General features: G+C 38.6%; 1 pseudogene; it reads right to left on the bottom strand.

The window, feature by feature from the left end:
- Positions 1-200: 200 nt before the first annotated feature.
- On the bottom strand, positions 201-21,282 carry LOC140502571 (NADPH oxidase 4 pseudogene; annotated as a pseudogene).
- Between the last annotated feature and the right edge of the window lie 2,458 nt (positions 21,283-23,740).

The raw sequence follows: 23,740 nt of genomic DNA on the forward strand, positions 1-23,740 counted from the left end.
TCTTTAATGATGAAGAAGAGACTAACAGACACTTAGCTCACAAGATGCTAAGCAAAAGAGACTGGTTATTAATTTTTCAAAGATTTTTTGAACTAGACAATTGCACACAAGCTGATGAAGTGAAGACTCTATGTACTATTCTGCAAAAATCAGGTCCAATAGTGAGAGAAGACAACCCAGAAGCAGCATATTTACTGCCTTCAAGACCATCCAATGAAAAGCCTAGAATTCAGTGCTTGATACATTTCATCAATTACTTTTGTATCCCATCTTTTTAACTGAGGTATAGCTAGATGTTCACATAGGTGAACTGGTTCTCCTGCCAAAGCTTATTATGCAGCATGCAGAATAAATCCACAAACCAATGAAAAGACTAGATGTCCCTGCACATCCAGATGAAATAAAATCTTCGGAACTTGTATGATCTTCAGTTATCCAGCAATGTGTTGAATATTGATGTAAAAGGAATCACTCTGATTTCTCCAGCCAAGCACAAGTTTAACCTCATAACTCAACTATTCTTCAAATGGACTCCCAAAAGATACCTTTATGTACACTTGGGATAGTATCTTGACTTAATGAAGGGCAGAATCTTTGAATCTTGTCCAGATGGAGGGAACAGCAAATCTTGAAACCTTTTTTGTCCAGCTTCCAAATATTTTCAGATGAACATCAAATATTGTTTAGTAAATGGTAGTTCTCTAGTGCCGACATTCTTAGGCAATAATAAATAATATATTGTCCATATCTAGCATTAAAATCTTCCTTGATCATTCAAACTTCTGTGATATCTGATGGATGGCTGATCACTGAAATTATTGTCATAGGCTTATTACTTCTAATGCACTTGTAAAGTCTTTCAGCACAATAGATGTACAAAGCCCAAATCCAAAGCCAAGTCTAACAAAAATTTACTGAGAAAATTTGCACGGATTTTCACCAACTGCTCAGGCTTTACAAATCCTCTATGGAAGAGTGCAGGAATGTGTTTTGAGAAATACTCTGGCAAGGGAATATTCAGGTAGTAAATTCTATTAGGAATGAGGCATCCAGGAGGCTGTGCATTGAGATTAGTTTGATGTTTCAGAAGGCCTCCTAGAACACCTACTGTAGATACTCCTAAGGTATAGATAGAGACACAAATCCATCAGTGAGTTAGTGGGGTGTCTACCCCAAATATGTGAAGACTTCTTCCAGTGGAATGGGCAGATGAGAGCAATTTGTTTCAATTGCCACAAAGGCAGCTGAAGCAGGCACTGTGAAACACTTAGAGCTTGATCAGATATGGAAGATTCCAAGGTCCTCCCCCAGTCCTGGGCCATCTCCAGTTGTCCTGACTTTTGCTTTGCCATTGAACTTTAATGACTCTGGAAGAGAGAGTAAAGGTTAACAATTTTGTGCAGCTATGCCTCACTTAAATCTAATTCATGCATCAGTTTTTATTACCTCGTGATGTCATTGGTCTTCTTTAAGAATGAAGGACAAGCAACAATATTAGTACTTACATAATCAAGTCAAGTTAGCAACCATTTAACCTACTGTATGCCAGGGACTGTGCCAAGCAATGGGGATACAAAGGCAAAAAATAGTCCCTATTTTCAAAGAGCTCACAGTCTTATGGAGGAAACAGCATGGAAACAGCAATGCATAAATAAGATATTTGCAGAATAATTTGGAGATAATTAACATAAGGAAAGTGCCAGCATTAAGATGGATTAGGAAAGGCTTCTTGCATGCAGGGAGATTTTAGTAGAGACTTGGAAGAAGCCAGGAAAGCTTGGAGGTAGAGATGAGGAGGGAAAGAATTCTAGTATGGGTGGCAGCCAGTTAAAATGCCTGAGTTAGGAGATGAAATGCATAATTTGAGGAATAGTAGCAAGGCTAGTGTCACTGGATAGTAGAGTATATAAGGGGAGAGGGAAAAGAATAAAGGTAGAAGAGGTGGGAAAGGGCCTAAGTATGGAGATCTTTAAAAAACAAACAGAGGATTTTATATTTGATCCTGAGGGCAATAGAAAACCACAGGATTTTATTGAATGGGAGGGTGACATGGTCAAACTTGTACTTTAAAAGATCAGTTTGACAGCTGAATGGAGGGTGGACTGAAGTGGCGAAACTCAAAGCAGGGAGATCAACCTCAGCAGGCTTGTGATAGTCCAGATATGAGGTAATCACCTGCACTAGAGTGATGGAGGTGTCAGAGTAGAGAAGGGAGCATGAAAAAACAGATGTGCAAATAGAAACCACATAATTTGGCAACTCATTGGTTATGAAGTGGGAGGGGAGGGTGAGAGTGAGGAGTCGAGGATAATATCTAGGTGGTGAGTGTGGTGATCAGGAGGATGGTGGTACTCTCCAGAGAGATAGGAAAGGAAGGGGGATTGTATATGTTCATTGATACTCCTGATAATTACTGCAGATCTGTGTAGATGCATAGATACGTTTGCATGGCAACTATGCATATTTTGTTGTCGATTTCATATACTCTGCTGTTTATGCACGCTATTGCATAGACACTGATATTATTTCACTGCTTCACTTTATTGAATGTTCATGGACACATTCATTTATTATATATTGCATGTAATTTAGACCTGTAATCACTGGAGATTCATGTAGAATTTAGGACTATGAGTTCTAACCAGAATTTAAAACTCTGGATGACGGATATGCTCAAACACATTCCAGTTGCTTTTCTTGGTACTACGAATACTTAACCAGGGAAGAGCATAAGAGAGTTGTTCTTTCACAAAAGGGCTATAAAGACTTGTAGAACTCACTGCAAATATGTGGCCACATGAGGTAATCCATTTTTTGAGGTAAAAAGCAGTCTGTTGAGTGAGTTTGAAAAGAAGCAATGTATGAAGGATGAAGTATAGGCATAACTTGGAGATATTGCAGGTTTGGTCACAGACTGCTGCATTAAAGCAATCACATGACTTTTTTCAGGGCACATAAAAGCTATATTTGTGCTATACTATATAATTTTAAGTATGCAATAGTATTATGTTTAAAAACTATATACTATACATATATATATACTATACATATATATGTATATATATATATATACAGTATATGTGTACATATATATACAGTATATGTGTGTGTATATATATATATACACACACATATACTGTACATGATTGTTTTGCTGGTGGAGGGTTTTGCCTGGACGCTGATGGATGCTGACTGATCAGGGTGATGGTTGCTAAAGTTTGTGGGGGGGGCCGCTAGTTTGCCTCATCAATTGTCTCTTCCTTCCATTTGAACATTTAAAGGTCATTGTAGGGCTATCAACTAGTCTACTTTCAATATTGTTGTGTTTCAGGGACTCTGGAGCTCCCAGGAAAGGGAGAGAGAGACAGAGAAGGGCTGATCTATGGAGCAGTATCCATTAAATTTGGCATCTTATATGGGCACGGTCATTCCCTAAATCAATTACAACAGTAACCAAAGATCACTGATCACAGATCACCATGACAGATACAATAATAATAATGAAAAGTCTGTAATATTGCAAGAATTACCAAAATGTGATGCTGAACCATGATGTGAGCATAAGCTATTGCAAAAGTGGTGCCTCACTTGGGACTTACTTGAGGCAGGGTTGTCACAAACCTTCGATTTGTAAAAAAATGCAGTATCTGCAAAACACAATAAAGTGAAGTGCAATAAAATGAAATATACCTGTTTTAAAGGACATGGCTTTGGATGAGAAAGCAGAAGTACATGAAAAAGCAACTACCACAAAGCAAAAAATCCAGGACACTCGGAACAATTGGGCTGATTGGGCACAAAGTGCGTCAAAGCACAAGTTGTAGTGAAGAAATCCTTGAAAGCAGACGTCCAAGGCAGCAATCCTGTCTTGTGTTTCTTCCCATGAGTCCCTTGATAGGACCCTGAAGCTCTACCTCTTGAGCATGAGGAAATTCTGTTTACCTTTCTTCATTTAAAAATTGTTCTTTGTCTTTTCAAACAAGGTTAACAACTGATATTTATTTCTTGGGTATATTTTTTTGTTTCTCTTTTGTTTACTCATAAATTTTCTCCTATCCATAAATCTGATAGGTAATATAGTTCATGCTCTTCTAATTTACTTATGATATCTTCTTTTATGTGTAAGTCATACATGCATTTTGACCTTATCTTCATAAGTGGTATAAGATATTGGTCTATGCCTAGTTCTTTTTAAAAATATATTCATTTTATTTATTTTTAATGTTCTACAATCACTACCATAAAACTTAGATTTTTTCCCCTCTACCTACCCCCCACCATCCCCTTCCCTCCCCAAGATGGCATACAAATCTATATAGGATCTACACATATGTTCCTATTGAATACATTTTCATTATAGTCATGCTGTGTAAAAGAACTAAAATAAATGGGAGAAATCATATAAGAAACGAAAACATAATACACACACACACACACAAATGATCTGCTACATTCTTGGGTATATTTATTAGGAATCCATTTGGGAGGAGGTAACTGAGGTAGGGGAAGAGATGGAGATAAATCTAACACTGGGGTATTATGAGAAAAGTTTTGAGCTTGGATCTTGGAACCAACAAAAGATCAAGAGGCTAACAGATCTATTGGTACTATTTCCTATATTAGAGGAGTGTTTATAGCACAGGATCCATCTGTGTAACAAGTAAACAGTAAGGGCATAATTCTAATGACCTCTATATCTCCCTAACACTGTTCTGTTAACAGGAAATAGGAATTCAACAAATCACAAGCAAGTTCCTAGGCTCAAGGTTATTGTGCTAGAAGCTAGAGCAAGGACAAAGATTAGTAAAACAAGGTCCCTGCTCTCAGGGAGCTTATAACTTCAAACATTTTGGTTTAGTCTCAAAATTATCTTACCTATTCTGTGTGAAGTCAAGAACTATTTCTGACTATGGCTGTTTGCAGATGAGTGACTTTAGTTTCAGGGGAGTGTTTTCTCTTTTTTTTCTAACAGATGTCTCATTTTTACCCCACAGATGGTGAGAGTATCAGAGAAATGTGTCCCTCTAACAAAAAAAATTCAAGACTGGGATATGAAGGATACTTAAGTTTGAAAAGTGTTCCATTTTTACCTAATAGATATTTTTATTACTTTTTGATAGATCAGAGATTAAAGATTAATTATTCCAACTGTTTCACTTTACAAGTGACAAAATTAGAGGCTGGAGACATTAAATAACTTCCATAAGGTCACATCATTAGTAAACATCAAAGCCAGTACAGAACTGAGCTCCTTTGACTTCAAATCCAATTTTCTTTGTGCTGTGTGTGATCTTTGTCCATTAGGTGATAATTACTTCACTTAATTTTTGTTGCTTTTTTGAATTGCTTAGCACTTCTTTATACTATTTACCATTGCATTAAAGGAGGCAGTAGGTGTTTGAGCATTGGTCTGGGAACCAGGGAATCAGGATTCTAGTCCTTGGAGGGAAGGTGTCCACACCACTGGTTTGGAGCAAGAAGACTTGGGTTTGAGTTCTAACCCAGCACTTATTGGCTGTGACATTGAGTAAGTCTCAGTTTCTCTTAACCTGAATTTCATTTGTAAAATGTTAATGACAATGATACCAGATTGGTTTGAATATAGGGAACACACCTAAAATGAAATCCCTTTTGAAAGAAAAAAAACACACATAGGAAAAAGAGCACTAATTATAGACCACTCAACTATTATGAAAATCAGATTTTGGGAGAAAATGCAGTATAAAGTCAGACTCAATAGTGTATCTGCATTGTCCACATCACCCTTCCTCTGTTTGTATTAATGTAAGGCTGAATGCAGCTGGAGGAATTAATGAAATTGGTGCTAATGGGTCCACTACAAAATTGTTTTTACTGTTCTCCATTTCTCTGTCCCATTCACCACAGCAGCTGTTCCAATCCTTCTCTTCTATTCTTAAGCCTACCCACCACTCTTTCTTCCTGTGCTGAGTCCTTCACTTCATACCTTACTCAGAAAATCAACGTCATATTCAGTGAGATTTGCTTCTTTACATTTCGTTACCCATTCATATCATTTCTTATTTTCTCTCCCTGTACTTCAATTTCTAGTGATGAGATAGCTTTTCTTTCACCAAAGCCATGTCTCTACATATATGTTTGATCTGATCCCTTCTCTCTTCTAGAGGAGATTGATTCAATTTTCACCTTCTTTTCCCCTAATCTTCAATTTCTCCCTAGCTACCAGTTCCTTCTGTGTAGCCAACAAACATTCCAAAGACTCTCAGATCCTTTAAAAAATGTCCTCTTCTACTGTTCCATCTTCTAGGCTCTCACCTAATATTTCTACTACTTGGTTAAGCCAAACTCCTTAAAAACAACTACAATCACCGCTGCTGCTGCCACCACCACCACCACCACCACCACCTTTATACTAACTGCATCTTCTGTTCATCTCACTTCTCAGCCTTTTGCAATTTAGCTTTTCATTACATCGCTTAACTGAAATTGTCTTCCTCAATGTACTGCTGATGTCTCAGTTGTCAAATCTTTTCTCAGCTGTCACCCTTCTTGATCTTCTCTGCAGTCTTTGACACTATTGTACACCTCTTTCTGGATATTCTCTTATTTCTGGGTGTTGGTGATACTATGCTTTGTTCTCCTCCTGCCTTTCTAATTGCTCCTTCTCAGTATCCTTTGCTGGATGTTCATCCATGTCACACTTGCTATTTGTGTACCCCAAAGCTTGGACTTGGGCTCTCTTCACCTTTTGCTATACCTCTGGCACTTGGTGACCTCATCAATTTTCATAGATTAAATTATCATCTTTATGCAGATAACTCCAGATTTATATATTCAATACCAATACTTCTCATAGGCTCTAGTTATGTATCTGCTTATGCAAATGCCTATTAAACATTTCAAACTGAATGACTTGTGGATATCTCAAACTTAAAATGGCTAAGATAGAAGTCATTAGGTTTGTTTCCCAAACTTATGTCTCTTCCAGAATTCTTTCATACCACTAGGGTGCCACCATTTTTCTAGTCATCCATCTTCACAACTCCAGTATCATTCATTCTCAGCTACTCACTTTCACTCATCTTATATATCAAATTAATTGTGAAATCTTGTCATTTCTACCTCCACAAACTCTCTCACATTTCCTTATTCCTACCCACCGCAGCTACTTCTCTTATCTCAGAGTTCATCTGATCTCGCTCACCATGACTACTGCAATAACCTTCTAACTGGTATCCTTGCCTCAAGTCTCTGCCTACTCCAATCTATCATCCACACAACTGCCTAAGAGATTTTTCTGAAACATAGGTTTGATAAACATTACTTCTTATCCCCAGCTCCAATGGACTGCAGTGACTTCTTATCATTTCTCAGAACAGATATAAATACCTCTATTTGGCATTTAAAATCTTTCATGCCTTGATCCTAACCTAGCTTTTCAGACTTATTATACATTATCTTCCTTCAAAACTATGGGTCAGTGCAAGTGGCTTACTTGTTATCCTTATACACACTTATCCATCTTAACATTCTATGTCTTTACTTTTGTTATCCCCATATCTGTAATGCACTCCCTTTTCACTTCTGATTCTAAAAATTCCTAGTTTCCTTCTAGACTCAATAAAAGCACACTTTATACATGAAGCCTTTCTGAATCCCTCCTCATCTCCTAGTATCTTTCATACAAAATTACTTTGCATCTATTATATTATATATTATATTTCCTTCCTTCCTTCCTTCCTTCCTTCCTTCCTTCCTTCCTTCCTTCCTTCCTTCTTTCCTTCCTTCCTTCCTTCCTTCCTTCCTTCCTTCCTTCCTTCCTTCCTTCCTTCCTTCCTTCCTTCCTCCCTCTATGTTTTCTCTTTTCTCTGTTTCAGCCTCTTATCTGTCTATCCATTCCTCTATCTACCTATCTAAATATCTTTTTGTCTGTCTGTCTGTCTATCTGTCTGTCTGTCTGTCTGTCTATCTATCTATCTATCTATCTATCTATCTATCTATCTATCTATCTATCTATCTCAGAGGTATCAAACTTGCAGCCCACAGGCCACATCTGGCCCACCACACTCCACATTGCTACCCAAACAAGATTAAAATATTATTGGAAAATATTCAATGAAATAAATAGAAATATAATAGAATATAATAATATTAATGCTGTTTTCTAAGCCAGTACACATTCTGCAGGGATCCTTACATAGAGCTTAGTTGTTCTTGTTTGTATTTGTGTTCAATACGACTGATATGCCATTGCCCCATTTCTCTTCCTTTCCCTCCCTTGTTCTCTCTCTCATCTACCTCTCCATATGTTGTTACCTCTGAAAGAAGATGAGCTTCTTGAAGGGAGAGACTGCTACATATTTGATTATCAGGGTGGATGAAGGGCTTATATTTTAAGAAAACAGAGACTATTAAGGAATTTGTAGTCTAGATAAAATAAATCTTTCATCAAGATGTGATATGAAGAACAGAAGTCGGAAGAGAGGATCTAACTGACTTGGAGGTTGTCATTGGCCAAGTTGTTTATAGCCAAGACTCCCAACTTCAGTTTATTTACTGTTCAAGTGCATGTATGTAGTAAATTTTCTTTTCTTTTTTTCCCTTTTCTCATCGAGTGAAAATAATTCTAAATATATTCCCTTGAAGGATATAAGAAATTTGCTCAATCTATACAAAGTTATCTTTACGACAATTTGTTGTTCTGGAACTATTTCTGAAGCAATCACATAAGTCTTATTTAATCGTCTTGCCATCTACATGTCCTTATTTCTTAGCCTCAGAAAACAGAATTAAAAAACTAGTGTATATTTCTTGAAAATGTAATGTTGGGCACAGATACATATGACTGGAGAAAGCAATGACTCTGAAGCCTTAGAAATGTGCAAACATAATTTCACAACATCCTTTTGAAAGAAAAAATCATTCAGTTCTGGAACAGCCTTGGGATCAGTAATTGATAAAGTGCCAGGTTGGAAATTTTAGAAAGTTTCAAAAACTCATAGTAGGAAAAGAAAGAGACTACATTCAGTGGTATCATCAATTCTCAACGACATTGCAAGAATAAATCTTGTGAACTGGTAAAAAAAATGATTTGACTGGTATAGCCCTGGATCCCTAGATTGCACCTTAAGGCTAAGAAACCCCCAAACTAGAAATTAACCACCCCACCCAACCTCTTTCTGGAAGGTAAATTCTCTGCTTTTCATTTTTCACTCCTTATTAGGAGATTTAGAAAATATCCTCATTTCACTGATCCCGAATTTACCAATAATATCCGCTCCCCCCCACCATAGATGGCAGAAATGTCCTATTAGTGTCAAGTGACTCTTTAAAACTCTGTGTAAGTTTGAGCCTTGAAAGGCTAGAGGCCTTTGACTACCTGTGAAAGGCACTGCATATGACTTTGTACCAGAAAGCCACTGAACTATGTGGGGCTGCCACATTGAATCTCTTTCAGATCGACATCTATTCTCCTCTCCCCTTGTGAACTGAATTAAAGTTCTCCTAACTGCTATCCCCATGTGGCTCTGGTGCTCTTCGTCCAAACTCTTTTGTGCTCCAACTGTCTATATTTTTTTCTAGGATCTGAAAGGCATGAGGTAGTGTGAATGCATCATCTAAAGGCCAAAGCATAAACAGAAAATGGCTTGATGTCTACACAACTAGAGGCACTCTAGTAAACATGTTTTCAAATAAATATTTCATGAATTTAGGAGAACTAATGGAAGCATAAACTAGGTTACTTACACAAATGTGTCCCTAAGGAGTATGAGGAGAAATGGAAATTCCACCATTGTTCAACACTTGGCAGACTACACCAGAATCAAGAAATTAGAGAAGTAGAAGGGAGCTGATGAATCACCTGTTCAAACCCCACTTCCTTTACTTACGGCAGTTATGTCATGTCTGGTGAGACATGGGCCTTATAGCCTACCCTTTGAGCTGAAACTGTCTGCAAAGAGGGAGAGGTAGGGAGCATGCTTTTAGTAATTGCCTCTTACGTGCAAGCACTATGCTGAGCACTTTACAAATATTATCTCATTTTTTCCAGTAGGCTATGGCAGAAATGACCCAGGGTGGACTTTGGTGGGAATAAGGAAAGCAAAAAGAAAGGTAACTAGAGAAATCTCTCCTCCTTGACTTGCCTTTCACTCCATTTCACTGCTCCATTAGCAAAGATAGGAAGGGAGGACTGCTTAGAATCTCATTTGGCCTGCCACCTGAGCTCTAGCCCATGAGCCAGCCACTTATAGAGGTAGTTAGAAGGCGCACCTGAAGGGTTTCTATGAGAGACACAAAGCCAGTGACTTTGGCAGCTCCAGGTCCTGAGTTCCCTGGGTCTGACTAGAGTTGAACTTCTCAGGAGGGATAGTATGTGTGTGTGTGTGTGTGTGTGTGTGTGTGTGTGTGTGTGTGTGTGTGTGTGTGTGTGGTATGGGGGGCATTGCAGAAAAACATTTACCCCTTGAATACCAGGCTAATTTTTCCTTAGAAGGCATTAAAATCATCCTTGAGATTTAAGTGGTCCAGGGACTAAGCCGTAATACTATTGATATAACTTCCTTTTTGCCTAAGTACAAAAGCTGGTTGAAAATCAGAGACTTCTCCCTTAGACTTGACACATATTTGTGAAGGACACCACCATGACAAATGTAGAGAGACAAAGAACCTGTATCCTAATGAGTCAATGATGTATCTTTGATGAATATCCTTTAGCTATGTGACAGTGAATATAAAGTTGAACCTAGAGTCAGGAATTTGAACAGTTCAAATTTAACCTTAGACAGTTACTAGCTTTAAAACCCTGGACAAGTCTGCCTTTGTCAATTCCCTTTTCTGTAAAATGGGAACAATGGTATTGCCTAACTACCAGGGCTCTTGTAAGAATAACATTGGATGATCTTTATAAAACACTTTGCAAATCTTAAAATACCATATGAATGCTAATTGCTATGGCCAGTGACTTGGGTTTATTGGAACTCTGAACTAAGGGAAGAGTTTTCCCATTGGCTCAGGCCAAGAGTTTTTCATAAATCTATATAGATCATGCCCCTAGACTAAGGACATGAGAAACTGGCACCCATAAGGACTAGAGGAGAAAAGGTGTGCTTCTTTGAGAACCAGAGAGTTTAGCATTTCTCCATAGGTATCTCCAAGTGTAGGTTGGAGCACACAACCATCTGAGTGATGTGGCATAGCAGAATGCCTGATCTTTTTATGGAACATCAATATCCTCTCGATAATTGAATATAGGTGAAAAATCTAAGATCCAAAGAGAAGTTACTTGCCCAAGGGCGTGTGGATATTTGGTTTTGGTCAGAACTACAATCCAGATCTTCTGACTTACAGACCTGCAATATCTGTCTGTCTATCTGTCTGTCTGTCCATCTATCTATCTATCTATCTATCTGTCTGTCTGTCTGTCTGTCTGTCTGTCTGTCTGTCTATTACCTGCCTATTTATTCATTTCTATTAGTTCATTTGTTGTCATCTATCTATACATTTATTTTTCAGTGTACCACAAGTCTGAAAAAAACCCCTTATATTTCATGTTTGGAAGTAGTAGTATCAATTATTATAGATCAATAGTCAATATTGTATGAATCTGGAGAATGCAACTTGCGTGTTCCATTCTGCAAATGAAGTTTTGTTATTATTATTTTCCTGTCGTTGTAACAATTAAAATATATAAGCTAAGTCTCTATGATAATGATGAAAATGTATATAATACTTTAAAGTTTAATAATACCTTCTTCGCAACAGCCTTACAAGATAGGTAGCATTTGTATTATAAGCCACAATTTAAAGATGAGGAAATTAAGCTTAGAGAGCTTTGGCCATAATGGCCCCACTAGTATTACAGCTGACATTTAATCCATACATCACCACTTTGCAAACTAGCCATGGGGAAACTGAAATGCTGTTACTTTGCTTTCACCTCCAAAGACAATATTATCGCTGTTGTCAGTGTAATGGGTTACTTGTAGCCTAGCATCATCTTAGATAATAGGGAGTTTTGAGTGACCCAGGCATAGTGGTATGTCTCACAGGTACTTCAGGAAATGTTGCTCTTTTTCCTTGTTCAGTAGCTTGGAAAGACACTTGGGATAAACAAACAAATAAAAGACCTGACTCCTGATTCAGTGAAGGTTTTTAATCAAGTAATCAAGGCACCTTAGAGAAAGAATCAATTACAGGAGCACAAGGTCAGAGGTGAGGGTTTTGTACCTCAGTCTGAGAGACTATACTTCTTACAGTGAAGAGTGAGGAAGAGCTGAGCTGTTTAAGAAAATCAGAAATCTGAGACACTCCATATTATTCCAGGGTCAAGTCTTCATAATAGGATTTTGTTAGAAATATTTTATTTAATTTAACCTTAAATATTGTAACAAATCAGCTAAGTGACAGTGAGGATAAGTGTATGAGCCTTGGAGTCAGGAAGACAATCCTCAGTCCAAATCCAGTTGTTGTTTTCCAGTAGTTTTTCAGTTGTATCTGATTCTTCATGACCCCATTTGGGGGTTTCTTGGCAAAGATACTGGAGTGGTTTGTCATTTCCTTTGATAGCCCATTGTACAGAAGAGGAACTGAATCAAATAAGGTTAAGTGACTTGCCCAGGGTCACACAGCTAGTAAGTGTCTGATGCCAGATTTGAATTTAGGAAGGTGAGTCTTCCTCACTCTAGGCCTGGCACTGTACCTTAACTGTCCCCAAATTCAGCCTTCGATAGTTAGTTGATATGTGATCTTGGGTAAGTTACTAAGCCTCTCTCAGTCTTGGTTTCCTTATCTATAAAATTAAAGGGTTGATGTTTATAACCTCTAAGGTCCTTCCAGTTTTGGCTCTGATTCTATGATATGAAGTTTCATCATCATGGTCATTTCTTCCCTGGATGTAGATGATCACAAGTTTCCTTTATATCTTAGTGGGAAACCTTCATGACTTGTTGCAGCTAAATAATATCATTGTTTTGTAGTCAGGCTTCTTGTGATGAGCTAGTCTGAATTATACTAGACTGGTCCTTTTATCATAGACACAGAGCAATACCTGAAGCCCTTCCCCTTAGTTGGACCTACAAGGAATGAAGCAGGTGTATAATACATGTTTACTGATTTGTTGATTATATTAGTACCTTCATATCATGAGACCATTGTAATATGAAGGTGAATGTACCAATAATTTTTACTAAATTGAATACAGTGTCCCTAAATGTCTGTCTCATTCAATTCAAGTCAAGAAGCATTTATCAAATGCCTATATAGGCAGTTAACTCTGCTAGATGATAAGAGTAGAAAAAAACCAAAATATTCCCATGACAAGTGAAGAAACAATGAAACACAGGATATAGACAAAGTAATAGAGGTAATATCTCATGGTGGAGAGAAAGCTGGTTAAGAGAAAAGAAGATCTGGCTTCAAATCTCACCTCTGACACTATGTGACTGGCTATGTGACAGTAGGCAAGTCACTGAACCTCTGTGGGCTGTAGGAAGTTCTTGAAGAATCAAAGTTACTGTGAAGGTATTACTGTTTCCTTAGGGGAAGTTCCTCACCAGGAACTCCCAGCATGGGTGAAATCATAGCTCGCATTAAACAATGATGACAGCAACAGTGTAGCAAGTGGAATTTAACAAAAGGGTGAACTGAGGCAATTTTCTGAGCAAGACAAAATTTATTAGCAGGAATATGCTGTCAATAAATGGGACAATGTCTTGCCTCTGTGTCTGTCACAGACCCCAACCAAAAGGACAGATCTCCTTTTATAGGTTTTGGAGAGTACAGAACAAAGAACGGAAGAGGGTAGGTGACATCATGGGATAATAACCTGATTAGTTAAAGAGTTGAGGCACAGGGGACAACAAAATTGGTTGAAAGTTTGGTAATGGGGGCTATCAACAAGCCCCTCCTTTCTCCCTTCTGCTTAAGAAAGGCTCATTGTTGGAGTCTAGGTACAAGCAGATAACAGACTTGCCATTTTTGGACAGCAAATGAGATAGCTTTGAAGAGGGGATTGGTGGTATGATGATACTAAGACCCAATTCCTTTTTGTTCACACCTGTGATGGCAATCAAATTAGAATCTTTTGCTGTTTTTGTTTTACTAAAAGTGCCTCTGATTGAATAACGTGATTAATGAAGATCTTCCTCACACATTAATGAACCTGCCCATTGTGGGAAGCTTGATTACAGGAGTTGTTTTGTAGGAGGATCCCAAGCACTTTTTGTTTTCTCTGTTGAGGCACTGGGTCAGAGGATTATGCCCTCTGGCTCGGGAAAAGTGTATAAATACTTTGAGGAAGAGATTTTACTTAGGGGCTTAATTTTTGGAAGAAAGTTTGTGTGCCGATGTGAATCTGGGAAGCCCCTAAGTGGCTCCCCCATCCCAGCCTTTTTGAAAACCCAGATACTGGTGCTGCCCTCCCTGGTAAAGATGTATGTATGTTAATGGTCAGGCAGTTTGGAAGTGCTGTCTGTTGATTTTTGGTTTCTCTGAAAGTTTGATTTTCTCTGATACCTGTGTTTGATTAAAGTGATTGTTAACCTCTCAAAAGTTGCCTTTCCTTTTATGAATGCAGATCTCAGAACCAGTGGTAGCAGGTCCCCCCCCCCATGTATGTTGGGGTGCTTAATGATACAACACCATCCCCCAAGGTCAGCTAAATTCCTTCAAGCAAGAATAGATTAGTGATTATCCAGGGAGCTGGATTTCTAAATGACCCATAACAGACCAGCTGAATTCTGAAGCAAGTATAGAGACAGAGAACCATGCCTTAAGCAGTTACAGGACAAAAGCAATTAATTGTAAATAGGATCGATAAGAAAAATGATATAAGATCAATTCAATCTTAACAATAGTAGTTGTGATAAAGATGACAACAGCCACAATAACAGCAGTAACAGGAACAAACATAGTTTCAAGAGGTAGAAAATGCTAATATTTGGTCTGATTGGGAAAAACTGGAGTAAGCCCCTGATCTGTACTTTAAAGGAATCTAGGGATTTCATAAATCAGAGTGGATTAAGGAGTTCATTTCAGACATGGGGAACTACTTATACAAATGTTTGGAGGTAGGAAATGGAATATTGTGTATGGGAAACAACTAGTGTTTCAATCTGACAGTGATGAAGAGTTCATTATGAGAAATAAAATGAAATATGACCAGAGTAGGAGTCAGATTGAAGAGGGACTGAAATGAGTTTTCCTTTGATCCTAGAAGCAATAGAAAACCGTTGAAGGCTTTATTTATTCATTTATTTATTTATTTCTGAGTATAAGTGGGTGGCATAGTCATATCTATGTCTCAAAAATATCATGCCCTAGATACGATATTGCTCAGCTTCTGTGGCAGAAATGCCTCCTAGCAGTTTGAATCATGTCAGTGTTAATAGGAGGCTTGTCTTTTGTGGCCACCTCTGGGACACTTTTGAGTGACTGATCTCATCATTTCATTCCCATGTTCTCAGGAGGTGGGAGTGTTAATGTTTACAGTAGGAGCTATGCACAGTGGCTGCAGGGACTTCTTGGGGGTAGTTGGTCCTATTTCTGCTTTTATAATAGCTCAGCTGGGTTTAGGTTGGGGTTAGCACTGCAGAGTAGATTTAGACAGTGCCTTTGACTTTGACTTCCTTATGAAGTTCAGTCAGAGAGGAGGCTCTAAATCATTGAAGTAAAGACTATTAATTAGAGCTGATGAAGGCACTAAAGAAGTTTTCAGTCTCTTTGTTCTGGGAACTGGAGATTTCCATAGTCTGACTTTATGTAGAAAAACTACTAATGCTTAATGGGTTTAGCACTAAGTGGTTAATTGTTGGATTTTGAAAGGGCCTATGATCCCCTCAATCCCCCTCTCAACCTTTATTACAGTCACAAGATGGTGGTGGTGATGATGGGATTAAAGGGATTCCACAGTGTTGTCCTTTACTGTCTTGCCTTTTTGCTACTTCTAACTGAAAACATACATTTCTCTAAATCCTATTTGTGAAGAATATTATACTCTTTTAATTTTGGTCATAGAAAGCATAGTTAATTGCATATACGAGAAAGTTTAAGAGCTACTGGGAAGGCCCATACTCCAAATATATCTTCCACCATCCTGTGACTGAAATCCTCCCTTTTAGTTGAGATTTTGTTTGGGATCATGGATAGAGGGTTAGCTTTAGGAACAATTACTGGAGTTCATTTGTACACTCTGACCCATGCTGGCTATATGGCCATAGATGAGATAATATCTTCCCAGACCCTCAAGGAACTCTAAGACTATTGTTAAGTGGAGTTGTCAGTCTACATATGTAGAGGGAGCATCCACACAGGAAGTTCCCTACACCAATGAAATCATAAAGCTAGACACCCCCTCCTTCCAGTCCCTCTCATGTATAAGCAAGAATAACTGATTACATCATGGCCACTTGTCTCCAGTATGCTTCTGTCCTGGTTCCTGGAAATGTTGACTTTAATCTTCAATTTGTATTTTGTTCTCTTGTTTTCAACTTGACATTGGTATATTTCTTTGAACCAGTAACATCTCTGTTTTGATTGTTAACCTTTAATTGTTGCAGGAGAATTATAAATCTTTTTCCTTATTTCTTGACTGATTTTTCTTAGGATTTGGGATTCAGAAAAATAAATTTCTCAAGAAATACCAGGAAGGAATTCCAACATAGAAATATTAGCTATCATCTTGTCCAAATTTCTCATTTTGCTATTGAGGAAACGGAGGGCCTAGGAAGGTTAAATAAGTCACTCAAGATCATACAAATAATGTCACAGGTGAGTTTCACACTGTAGTGCCACATCATGTTTACAGCACGTATGGCAGCCATGAATATTCTGGTGTAATTTTGAGTTGTGAAATACAACTGACTCTCCACCTGGAAGATAGCACCAAAACATTTATTCAGACACCAGAAAGCCAAATCCACCATAGTAATAAAGAAATCTATATACAATAACAATGCAGAGGACAATACCATCCCCAAGCCCTCCTTTTGTTTGGCTTTCCCCAAACCTTAAACAAATCACAAATAAGCTCTCTCTCTCTCTCTCACACTAGTCAGCTGCCTACTTTTCTCTATCCCAATTCTGACTGCTCTGACCAAATTTCCTTCAGCTTTGCTTTAACTCCATCTCTTCCTGTTCCACCCATTCAGAAAACTTCCCACCACAAGCTCCATATAACTCAGACTCATGTAACTCAAGCTTCCATGTGACCCAGGTAGTCCACACGAGCCTATTAATGAATGGGAAAGATTTTCCCATTTAAATTACCGTTACCATGCAGCCCCAAGGTCTTTTGTATTCATTATACAGGTAGGTGGGGCAACTGATATCAACAGAACTTTAATAGGGATAACAGAAAATAAGCATATAAAACAATATCGTAGGCAACTGATATCAACAGAACTTTACAACAATATAAGAGGGAACACATAAAATAAGCACATAAAATAATAACTTAGGGTGGGGCTTGAGCAAAAGGACCCCATCATTTCCTGCTTGAATTAATGACACCCAGAATCTTGGGGTAAGGGATGAAGGTGCTGAGATTGGACATAGAGCTGTTCCTGCCCCAATAGGTCCCATTTGAGAGGTCAGTTCTTTAGAGGGCATCCAGAGTTTGGTTGAAACCAGGTCCAGGGGTGACACATCATAGTCATGGACAGGGGATGACAACTGGCTTAAGCAAGTAGGCATCTGCAGGTGGAGAATAAGCCTGCAGAAAACAAACCTGAAAAATAAGGTGAACAGACAAAAAGCCAAAAAGAAACAAAGAGACAGTAACCAGAAGCAGGGTAGATAAGGTCAGTCATGCTTCTGGAGCCCGTGAACCCACCATTCACTATTGTTTACTGTTTTCCAACTTGCAGTCCTGGGGTCATCATTCTGGCTAGAGGTACACCCTCTTTAATCTGAGCTGGGGCCTGGCCAAACCTGATTCTCCCTAAAGGTGTGATGAACCTGGATACAGCGTTTCAGGCGGATCTGCAGGGGCAGCTCTCACTTCCCTGCTTAGCCTAATATCAAACCTCTATCCTTAATACATTTTACATAGTATATTAGCTGGAATGTCATCCATTCTTCCAAAATTGCTTCTTTTTGTGAGCTAAACTAACACCAGTTTTTCCTTCTACCACCTGAGACTTTCTAGCTTGCTCATCTAAAGGAGAGTTTGAATGATGCAGCATAAAAGCTTCTCATGCAAACCAGCCAAGTCCCTTTCCACCTGAACTTTTTCTTTCAGCAGCTTGTCTCTGCTTTTACATATAATTTGATAGCCCAGCCTGTCCTACACACCCCTGCATTTCTTTCCCTGGTTCTATTGGTATTCTCTGCAAATGTATTTCTAAGTCTCTAGGTTCTCCCTTCTGTAGCCTTGGTTCCCAGTTTTCACAGAGTCCTGTGCCATTAGCCCATTTTTTTGCTAGGGAGGAATAATGCAAATCCTCTCACCCTGGGATATCTATTTCTTCCTCTAAAGTCTTCCTGCCTCCAAATAGAGGTCTGATATTTCACAATCCCATCCTTATCACCATTTGTAGCACCATCACAATATTCATACCTCCTATACCAGCCATGAATATGCTGGTGTAATTCTGAATTGTGAAATACAACAGATTCTTCACATGGAAGACAGAATCAAAATATTTATTCAGCCACTAGAAAGCCAAATTCATCATAGGAACAAAAATTTATACACAGTAACAATGCAAAGGACAATATCATCCCCAAGCCTTCCCTCTGTTTGGCTTCACACAAACCAGTTCCCTTAAAAACATCACAAAGAGGCTCCCTTAAATGAAATCACAAACAAGCTCTCTCCTTCTCACTAGCCAGCTGCCTGCTTTTCTCTCTCATTTCCTGACTACTCTGACCAAATTTCCTCTCAGCTCTGCTCTACCCTACCTCTTCCTGTTCCACCCATTCAGAAAATTCCTCCACCATAGGCTCCATGTGACTCAGACTCATGTAACTCAGGCTTCCATGTGACCTGGCAGGTCTTAAAGCTTGTTAATGAATGGGAAAGATCTCATTTAAATTACCATTACATGTGGCTAGCATGACTGAAAGAACTTGTTTGTGATTTTGTTTAAGGGGGCCTGTTTGTGATTTGTTAAATGGAAGTGGTTTGTGGGAAGCCTAGTAGAGGGAAGGCTTAGGGATAGTATTGGTCTCTGCATTGTTATTGTGCACAGATTTTTGTTACTAAGATGAATTTGGCTTTCTGGTATCTGAATACATGTTTTGATTCTGTCTTCCACATGGAGAGTTTGTTGTATTTTGTGAATCAGAATTGCACTGGGATATTCATGGTGGCTGTAGGCACTGTGAATATTGCATTGGTGCTACACAAACTCAAATCCTTGGACTGTAGAGCCAGTGTTCTTTCCACTGTACTCTCCCCTTGGGTTCCCTCATCAGCAGAGGCAGGACAAAAAACCCTGGATTCCTTAGAGGAAAAGGTGGGCAAAATGGGAGGTAGAAAATTAATTTTTTTGAGTGACAGATTGACTTTATATTTTGTAAAATATACACACCATCTCATTTGAACCTCACAACAATAATGTGAGGTAGATTCTATTATCCCTGCTCATATAGCTGAGGAAACTTGAGTCTGACAGAGCTTAAATGACTTCCCCAGAGTCACATAGCTAGTAAGTGTCTGAGGCAGGATTTGAATTCAGATCTTCCTGACTCCAAGTCAGTTTCTTATGATTTTGCTTTCCTGTTTGCCTTTTCATCCTTGTTTTGATTCTTGTGTTTGAAAGTCAAATTTTCTATTCAGCTCTGGTTTTTCCATCAAGAATGCTTGAAAGTCCTCTATTTCATTGGATGACCATTTCCCCCGCTGAAGTATTATACTCAGTTTTGCTGGGTAAGTGATTCTTGGTTTTAATCCTAGTTCCTTTGACTTCTGGAATATCATATTCCAAACCCTTCAATACCTTAATTTAGAAGGTGTTAGATCTTTTGGTATCCTGATTGTATTTCCACAATACTTGAATCATTTCTTTCTAGTTGCTTTCAATATTTTCTCCTTGACCTGGGAACTCTGAAATTTGGCTACAATATTCCTAGGAGTTTCTCTTTTTGGATCTCTTCCAAGAGGGGATCAGTGAATTCTTTCAGTATTTATTTTGTCCTCTGGTTCTAGAATATCAGAGCAGTTTTCCTTGATAATGTCATGAAAAATTATGTCTAGGCTCTTTTTTTGATCATGACTTTCAGGTAGTCCCATAATTTTTAAATTGTTTCTCCTGAATCTATTTTCCAGGTCAGTTGTTTTCCCAATGAGATATTTCACATTATCTTTGATTTTTTCATTCTTTTTCATTTTGTTTTGTAATTTCTCATGAAGTCATTAGCTTCCATCTGCTCCATTCTAATTTTTTATAGAACTATTTTCTTCAGTGAACTTTTGAACCTCCTTTTCCATTTGCTTAATTCTGCTTTTTAAAGAACTCCTCTCTTCATTGGCTTTTTAGACCTCTTTTGCCAACTGAGTTAGTCTATTTTTAAGGGTGTTATTTTCTTCAGCATTTTTGGATCTCCTTTAGCAAGACGTTTTTCATGATTTTCTTGCATTGCTCTCATTTCTCTTCCCAATTTTTCCTCCATCTCTCTTACTTGATTTTCAAAATCTTTTTTGAGCTCTTCCATGGCCTGAGACCATTGCATATTTATTTTGGAGGTTTTGGATGCAGAAGGCTTGACTTTTAGGTCTTATTCCGATGGCATGCATTGTTCTTCCTCATTTGAAAGGACGGAAGAAAATACCTGTACGCCAAGAAAATAGCCTTCTATAATGTTATTTTTTTTTCCTATTTTTGGGTGTTTCCCCAGCCAGTTACCTGACTTTTGAGTCCTTTGTCCAGAGGAGAGTATACTCTGGGGATCTGTAATTTGTCACTTCCTCCAAGGTGGCACAATCAAGGGAGAGGAGTTTATTCCTCTCATGACCTGTGCACTGGTCTGGGAGCAACTAAAAACTTTTCTGCCCAGGATCTGCCAATAGAATTCCCTCTCCAACCTCCTCCAGCTCCACCATGCCAGTGCTTTTCCTTATCCCAGGGTTGCCACTCAGGGCTGAGGTGCAGATCAGAGGTTCAATTCCGCCAGGGACTTTCAGTGGAGGGCTCTAAAAATGGATGCTGCCACTGCAGTGGAAGCTGTCAGCAGTCAAGACCACTTTCCCTTCTCCTGAGTGAAAGACCTTTCTCACTGACCTTTAAAGCTGTCTTTGGCCTTTGTGTGTTGAGCAATCTGGGGACTGCTGCTGCTGATAGCACCCTCAAGCTTGTTCTGCATCCTGTCCCTGCTTCTCCAGGTGAGCAATGCAGGGTTGTGCTCCAATCCACTCCCAATGCAATAGACATTTCCTGTTGGCCTTCCTGGCTGCCTTGGGTTGGAAATCTCTTTCACTCTCTCGTTTTATGGCTTCTGATGCTCTAGAATCTGTTTAGAATCATTTTTTGCAGTTATTTTATGGGCTATGGGGGAGAGCTTTTACAGGTCTGTCTTTCTACTCCACCGTCTTGGCTCCATCCCCCTTGATCTTTGTTTTTGGCAGAAAATTAATTAACAAAGTTTACCTCCCCCTATTTCATCTTCAGGCTCATACCTGGCCTTTGACAATAGCTCTGTTCATGATATGGTGCAAGTCACCACATATTTTTACATATGTGGTGAGAACATTCCAATCCTTGAATTTTTGCCTATTTTTTGGTAAGATCAAAGCAGAAACAATGTATCTCCCCTCCCCTCCATTAGTACTATAAATTTCTCAAAATTTTCCTCTAAATGTTTATTGTGTGGGATGCTATGATCTAGTTTGAACTCTGTTATCTTCCAGGGCAGGCCTCAGTCTGTACTGTCTCTGGTTCACAGGGTGAAGAAAATCAAACTAAAACCACAGTTATAGCATAATACACAGGAAGGCAGACAGATGTTCTTTTTTTTAAAAATTTAATTAATTTATTTAACTTTTAACATTCATTTACACAAAATTTTGGATTCCAAATTTTCTCCCCATTTGTCCCCTCCCCCACCCCAAAACACTAAGCATTCTAATTGCTCCTATCACCAATCTGTCCTCTCTTCTATCATCCCTCCCTTCCCTTGTCCCCAAACTCTCTTTTGTCCTGTAGGGCCAGATAACTTTCTATACCCCTTTACCTGTATTTTTTATTTCCTAGTAGCAAGAACAGTACTCGACAGTTGTTCCTAAAACTTTGAGTTCCTTTTCTTTACCCTCCTCCCTCTCCCACCCATTCCCTTTGGAAGGCAAGCAATTCAATATAGGCCATATCTGTGTAGTTTTGCAAATGACTTCCATAATAGTCATGTTGTATAAGACTAACTATATTTCCCTCCATCCTATCCTGTCCCCCATTACTTCTATTCTCTCTTTTGATCCTGTCCCTCTCCATAAGTGTTGACTTCAAATTGCTCCCTCCTCCCATTTCCCTCCCTTCCATCCTCCCCCCTACCCTGCTTATCCCCTTCTCCCCCACTTTCCTGTATTGTAAGATAGGTTTTCATACCAAAATGAGTGTGCATTTTATTCCTTCCTTTAGTGGAATGTGATGAGAGTAAACTTCATGTTTTTCTCTTACCTCCCTTTTTTCCCCCTCCACTAAAAAGTCTTTTGCTTGCCTCTTTTATGAGAGATAATTTGCCCCATTCCATTTCTCCCTTTCTCCTCCCAATATATTTCTCTCTCACCACTTAATTTCATTTTTTTAAGATATGATCCCATCCTATTCAATTCATTCTGTGTTCTCTGTCTCTGTGTGTGTGTGTGTGTGTGTGTAATCCCACCAACTACCCAGATACTGAAAAGTTTCAAGAGTTACAAATATTTTCTTTCCATGTAGGAATGTAAACAGTTCACCTTTAGTAAGTCCCTTATGACTTCTCTTTGCTGTTTACCTTTTCATGCTTCTCTTCATTCTTGTGTTTGAAAGTCAAATTTTCTTTTCAGCGCTGGTCTTTTCATCAAGAATGCTTGAAAGTCCTCTATTTCATTGAAAGACCATTTTTTCCCCCTGAAGTATTATACTCAGTTTTGCTGGGTAGGTGATTCTTGGTTTTAGTCCTAGTTCCTTTGCCTTCTGGAATATCCTATTCCACGCCCTTTGATCCCTTAATGTAGAAGCTGCTAGATCTTGTGTTATCCTGATTGTATTTCCACAATACTTGAATTGTTTTCTTTCTAGCTGCTTGCAATATTTTCTCCTTGACCAGGGAACTCTGGAATTTGGCCACAATGTTCCTAGGAATTTCTCTTTTTGGATCTCTTTCTGGTGGTGATAGGTGGATTCCTTGAATACTTATTTTGTCCTCTGGTCCTAGAATCTCAGGGCAGTTTTCCTTGATCATTTCATGAAAGATGATGTCTAGGCTCTTTTTTTGATCATGGCTTTCAGGTAGTCCCATAATTTTTAAATTGTCTCTCCTGGATCTATTTTCCAGGTCAGTTGTTTTTCCAATGAAATATTTCACATTCTCTTCCATTTTTTCATTATTTTGGTTTTGTTTTGTGATTTTTTTGTTTCACATAAAGTCCTTAGCCTCCATCTGTTCCATTCTAATTTGAAAGGTGTTATTTTCTTCAGCATTTTTTTGGGTCTCCTTTAGCAAGGTGTTGACCTGCTTTTCATGCTTTTCTTTCATCTCTCTCATTTCTCTTCCCAGGTTTTTCCTCCACCTCTCTAACTTGATTTTCAAAATCCTTTTTGAGCTCTTCCATGGCCTGAGCCCATTG

Source organism: Notamacropus eugenii, chromosome 4, assembly GCF_028372415.1.
Source record: "Notamacropus eugenii isolate mMacEug1 chromosome 4, mMacEug1.pri_v2, whole genome shotgun sequence".
NCBI lineage: Eukaryota > Metazoa > Chordata > Mammalia > Diprotodontia > Macropodidae > Notamacropus > Notamacropus eugenii.